Raw genomic sequence first — 6,993 nt, 5'->3', positions numbered from 1 at the left:
TATTCAACGCTCAAATCCTCCTTGCTGGCTGTTCTTCAATCTTAGATCAACAAAATATTCATTGTTGCTGGCTATAATGGCTATTCAACGCTCAAATCCTCCTTGCCAGCCAACACATAGCTCTCCCCTTCTCTAGCAATCAGAAATGAAAATGAATGAAAAAACAAAAGCGACCTTTTCTCGCCGTGACAACAATTTTTGTTGTGCCCCGACGATATTTTGAATCATAGCATGATATTTTCCTAAAAAATCGCCAAAATTTAAAAAATATCGCGATATTTCCTCAGCGATATCTCGTCTCCCAAAAAATATCACGATATTTGTGAATATCGACAATATCTCGTCAATATTGTCAACACTGCTTTGGAATGGTAATGATATGTTCATTTACGCAAGAAACATAAAGTGAAATATAAACAAATAGGTAATTTAATTTGCAAATTTGATAATTTGTAAATAAAAATATTAAATCCATTATCACATACATTTGTGAAAAAGTAATGCAACATCGACAGAATAATTCAATGAAGACATTGTCATATATACAGCATCCAAAATCATGTATTTGTATTGAAAATTGATTAAACTATACATTTTTCTCTTTTACAAAATGGAAGTTCACTCCCAAATAGATAATGAAAGTTCATGCACATAAATGACATAATGACAAAATGGCATCATGATTAATCTAAAAAAATGGGTCTATAAATCACCATCGCCACTCTTTTAGTCCCAAATGCATTTCCAAATTAAAATGGCTGCAAAAATTACAGTATACCAAATATCATGGGCATCTTTATTTTAGCTACAAACTCAATAATCATTGTTACTCTTTTCATTAAGCAGACAATCTTCATTTGATTGTTCCTCTATTTTTTTCCTAGATCGTACAAAACCTACTTCTTATAAACATTGCATATGATTGCAATATAATACAACATTTGTCAATAACACATAAATTAACCAATCAACTCGTCTATGACATGCAATGTTCTTCTCACTTATGTACATATCCTTAATATACCAATGATAAGATTCAATTACGTTGTTTGTGTCTTGATTGGTGTAGAAAATTTATGTACGTTTTGGCCCACATATATGTAGAAAGAAATATATTAATTACACATTAATTAACATGACATGCAAAAACGAGCCATTAAAGCCACCTACAAAACACTTACATATTTTGTTGTTTTCTAACCAAATGGTTTTAAAATATTCCAAAAACTCTTTATGCTCACTTCTTAAAAGAACTTTTCAACTGCCTTTATTACAAATTCATCATCTTGACTTGTGTGCATGATATCTCCTAAAGCACAAAAAATGAAAATTTGGTTTTCTCGTGCTTGGACTTTATTTCCAACATTCTCCAACCATGCACAACGAACATGCAACATGTACACGATTGAAACCATGCACAACGAAAACCTGGAAGAAGATACTTTTTAGAGAGTATATATTAACAATATTTTTTTTGTCTTTTGTAAATAGAGTAAACATATCACCTTAACCCTTCAATTTCAACAATAGCATCATTTGTGATAAAGGCTTTCTCAACATGCCAATCTAATCTCTTCTTTCCAATGGAAACGCAGGTGGACATCCATTTAGAAATATTAACTATAATATTGTGTGATGATATCACCCAAGTTATTGAATAGAGCTCAAACATGGGAAATAAAAAATAATATCTTATTCACGAGTAGAAAGGTTAAATTTCCTCTTTATATGATAAGTTAAGAGACAATTTTTGAAACAATTTTTTATTAACAATGTCACTCAATCTAAGGGATGATAAAGGATAAAGCATTGGGGTTGATCTTTCTTTCTCTTTCTTTGCTTTGGTGATTGTTGAGTGAATGAATGACATTACCCCCAACTCAACCAACATATATTCGCTTCTCGACCATCCAACCAACATTCAAGTGCTCTATACAATGAATGGGAGGAACGAAATCAAACCCATCAACTAGTTTTTTGAGGTAAAAAAGTCTTTTAGTGAAATGACAAAGGTCAAAGAAGGCAGAACCAATAGGAGTTTTTTGAGGTAAAAAAGTCTTTTAGTGAAATGACAAAGGTCAAAGAAGGCAGAACCAATAGGAGTTTTGGTCAAGTGCATAATTGAGAGGGAACAACAAACAAATCTAGTCAAGTCCCCCTTAAGAGGGATTTATCTCTTATGACTCTTTGAGTAAGAAAGTCCCAATGAGAACCTTATTTATAATCCATCAAACTATAACCATATTAGTTAACCTCTATTTGAGGGAAGAGTAAAAATAAATAAAAGACTAACACAATACCATCATTATTTATCTATTTTATTAAAAGAGCAATAGGTTTGGGTATCCTCAATTTAAAAACCATTTCAATCAAGATAGTATTACAAACTCAATATTTTAAAGAGAATGACACATCAATGCCAAGGTTGTCAGTGAAGAGGGGAGAATCTCAACGATGTTGTTGGTCATTTGTGATTTGTTGAACCCCTTGTCCATAGTCAATTATTGTCATTCTTGTGTCATAACTTCCAAACAAATCAATGCAATGGACTAATGAAAATAGTAGATTTTTAATAATAAAATGACAAAGAAAATAAAATAAAAAATTAAAAAAAAAAACACTACATAAAATTTATAAAATTTAAATTTAAAAAAAAATGCCAAATAATATTACATGTTTTATATAGCTTATTCATTCATTACCCACCATATGGCCCTATGAACTCACTTACCTATGCACTAACAATGGAGAGCACTCTACATTTTTACCATACAAAATATATCTTTTCCTTTTTTATTACTCCTTATGAATAAACATTCTAATACCACTAAAAATGTAAATTTCAAAAGCCTCGAAATCTTTTATTACACCCATAAAACCTATACCCTCATTTTCTTTTATGTACCAGGCATAGTTACCAAGTTTGGCCGTACTCTAAAAAAATTATCAATTCTTTGATTTTGGCCAAAATAAAAATAAAATATATATATATATATATTCGTTGATTAGTGTTGGTACAAATAATAATTCGTATTCGATAATGTCGAATCGCCCATAGATTCCAATTGGCTTGTTGCAGTGGGTTGTCACTTCCGACATTCACAGTTCCAGAGTCCATTGCGCCAATTTGAACGCTGAAAAGAGAAAAGACAAAGATCCAACATATTAATTGTTCACATGAAAACATGACATACAATACTTAATTAATTTGACAAAGGTAATTAAGCAGTGCCTCTGCCAGTTTGAACGTGGAAAAGAGAAAAGGCAAAGATCCAACAGATTAATTGTTCACATGAAAACATGACATACAATAATTAATTTGACAAAGGTAATTAATGAATAATTTTATGTAGTATGAAATATGTAATTATTATTTCACAAAGGCCTGGGACTTGTGATAAATAATGCAACAATGCTTGCTCTTTTTTGTTTTGTTTGAGAATACCAGTTTGGACTTGCCCAACTTGCCTCGGTGAAAATGGCGAAAATAATGTAGGGAAACGTAAAACTAGTTTGAAACTGTGGAGCTTTCATCGAAAATAAAAATAATACCGCTAGAGACAAAGTTAATGGAAGATTGTAACGGGTGAAAATGGTGAAAATAATGTAGGGAAAGGCAATATTAGTTTGGAACTGTGTAGCTTTCATGGAAAATAAAAGTAATACGGCTAGACAAAGTTAATGGAAGACTGTAATTTTTTTTATAGGAAGATTAATTAGCCAATTAGTAATAATTCTGGTATGAAAAACAAAGAAGAATTATAAAATGGCAAAGGCAAATTGCTAATAAAAAAAAACTAACTCTAAATTTATCAAAAATTATAAAATAGCAAATTGGTTGAAAAAAATTATAAAATAGCAAATTGGTTGAAAACTAATAACTCTTGTATAAAAATAAAGAATTGTAACTTCTATATTGGAAAAATATAATAAAATGACAAATTTCAGAAAAAAAAATTATAAAATCACAAACCTTAATTGCAAATCCATATCTCTATTTGGGAAAAATTTAATGAATTTTCATGACAGTTTGGAATATAATGATGGTTGATATATATATATAAAGTATTTCTAAGAGATATAATATTCAAGTATTTCTAAGAGATATAATATCTAATTTTTTTGTATTAGATTTTATAGGGTCGACTATTTCCGTCTCCGAATCAAATTTGGTAACTACTAAGACAACCCACAGAAGTTACCGACCACCCAATAAAACACAATAACATGTTTGAAAAAATGGTGGACCAGAAACGAAAAACCTTACCAAACTGAATTATAATAAAACGACCACCCAATAAAACACAATAACATGTTTGAAAAAATGGTGGACCAGAAACGAAAAACCTTACCAAACTGAATTATAATAAAATGACAAATTTAAGAAAAAAATTATAAAATCACAAACCTTAATTGCAAATCCATATCTTTATTTGGGAAAAATTTAATGAATTTTCATGACAGTTTGGAATATAATGATGGTTGATATATATATATATATAAAGTATTTCTAAGAGATATAATATTCAAGTATTTCTAAGAGATATAATATCTAGAATTTTTTGTATTAGATTTTATAGGGTCGACTTTTTCCGTCTCCGAATCAAATTTTGGTAACTACTAAGACAACCCACCGAAGTTACCGACCACCCAATAAAACACTAACATGTTTGAAAAAATGGTGGACCAGAAACGAAAAACCTTACCAAACTGAATTGGTCCTTGGCCTAGAATCAATCCAATAAGGTAGCTCGCCGACGTTAAGATTGAAAAAAAAATATATATTGTTACGGTGCTTTTTTCCATTGTTTTTAAATTAACTGATTCCGTTAACAAAAGGGATACTTACTTCGCTTAATTCATATGCAAATGTGATTCAAACGTTGCATACTACTTTGTGCGATGGATATATTGCCTACAAAACTATGGATTGTAAGGTGGTGAAAATTGTAATTGACGGAAGGTTAAAATCAATTCATGGTCCCCGCTGCCTCGTGGCTTGGTTCACGAAATGAATTTAAAAGATTGAGTACTAGAGTAAAAGGATCATCAACAGCTTGTTCATTGACATTATCCTTAACAATATAACAGAATTTTAGATCTCCACCGCTCAAATAACAAAATTTCAGCGCTTCTTTCTACAGAACTAGGAAGCTACCAATTCTTATAATTTGGACCTCTATTTCAACTGCTTGGACGTGGACAAGACAAATCCCATCTGATTTAGTTGATCTAAAAACGAAAGAGGCAATTCAATTTTTTTTATATGTAACCAACATATAGAGTTCACCCTAATTTTTGGAGTTCGAAAACGCAGTTGCCCGGTTTGTTGTTCACCCGGTTTTTTGGAAATGCACTGTGACAATTTCCTTGGAATTGGCCGATGCGTTATGCTCCATTACAATGAATCCTGTGAGCTAAGTATACCTATACGGTATTGCGAAGGCCCTACGATGGCCAACGCTGACTGATGTTGCTAGGTGTTTAACCGCCATTCACTCACTCACATTTATGCAAATTGTAACTTTCATTTTATAACAAACATTTGACCAAGAGCTGTTAACCTCAGCGAGTGACCCACTAAAACTATGCACATAAAATGAAAAACTAACTTTACTCTCATCAACATAAACTAGGTCTGGGCCGGAACAACAAAAAATGCTGAGAACACTGGATCTTTCCAACGAATGGTGAATATGGCTACTACAACTCGCGGCCTCCTTTTCCTTGAGGCAAGGCAACTGCTCACATAATGGGTGACTTATATACTCTATCATTACATAGTTTGCAGAAATAATGGTTATTCGTAGGTTTCACAAGACGTTGTCTGTTCCACAAAAGGTTCAGTCACACAGCACTATTTTTCAGACTTCAACCTCAGCAACAAGTAAATGTAAGACGACCATTCATTGTCCTACAAAATATTTACATGAAAACGTAAGCAGTATATACTAATACTATACACCATGTGTTTTTTTCCCATTTTACCCGGCATTAGGTGACTTATTTTCTTAATACAAGGAGAGAAATGTAAACATGGGTTGATAAACACATACCCTGGTTTTTTTTCTTTTCAATTCTACCCATTCCATACAGCTCTGTCCTGTACCGTCTCCAATATTTTCGACTCCACTAACTGTACAGCGTTAACAAATATTCATTACATAAAAGGCGAACAAAGCAGTTAATTGTTCTATGAGAAACTGTCGAGGTGTCTTTACCTGAACTCCAGAAGTCCCTGGTACAAACAGCCATGGCGCCATGGATTTCAGAAATGGAACTATGAAAAAGGTTTATTTTGAAACGCTGGTGATGCCGATTCAGATGATAAAATACGAGTGAAATGCAAAAATTGTGTTAGAGAGAAAGATATAGATGGTGGCTGTCGGCAACCAATAAATCCCATGCTATTGGGCCATTAATGCATAAGATTTATTGGTTGCCAGTACCTTATGGTTACTATGAGCATGCATGTTGCTTCCATTCGTTTCCGATCGCCCCATATTTCCGAGCAGGCGAAAGCCAGAGGGACCGGACTCCCGAGCATGTCTTTTCACCCATTTGAATTTTAAATTTCGCCGCCATAAATTTAAATTTGAATTTGCCCACCCGCCGGCTCCCTCCGCATTATTTTGATTTCTTCCTGATTAAACTCGGGCACGATGGCAGAAGAAGCCTAGAGGACACCAGGCGGTTCGTCGCCTTCTTGGCCATAAATCTCTTCGCCTCGCCGCTTACGCCAATGCGCAGGCTCCCGCCTCTGCTCCCACTCCCACGTCCGACGGTAAGATCTCGCCCTTCCATTTTATTTCGCAATTTGGGTCTGTAAGGGATTCGTTACGGGATCTTGATATATCGTAACGGGGATTGATGGAAGGAATGTATATTGTTGTTGCAGGCACCGCCATCGAGCAAGGGATAGCATACGTGCTCATGTTGCTGGCGCCGGCTCTGACGTACCTCATCCATCCTCTGGACGCCTTCCCTTACAAT

The sequence above is a fragment of the Pinus tabuliformis genome, chromosome 7 (genome assembly GCF_031772625.1).
Source record: "Pinus tabuliformis cultivar Carrire ecotype Pingquan chromosome 7, CPIR1, whole genome shotgun sequence".
Taxonomy (NCBI): Eukaryota; Viridiplantae; Streptophyta; class Pinopsida; order Pinales; family Pinaceae; genus Pinus; species Pinus tabuliformis.
Note: the sequence above shows the minus strand (reverse complement) of the source record.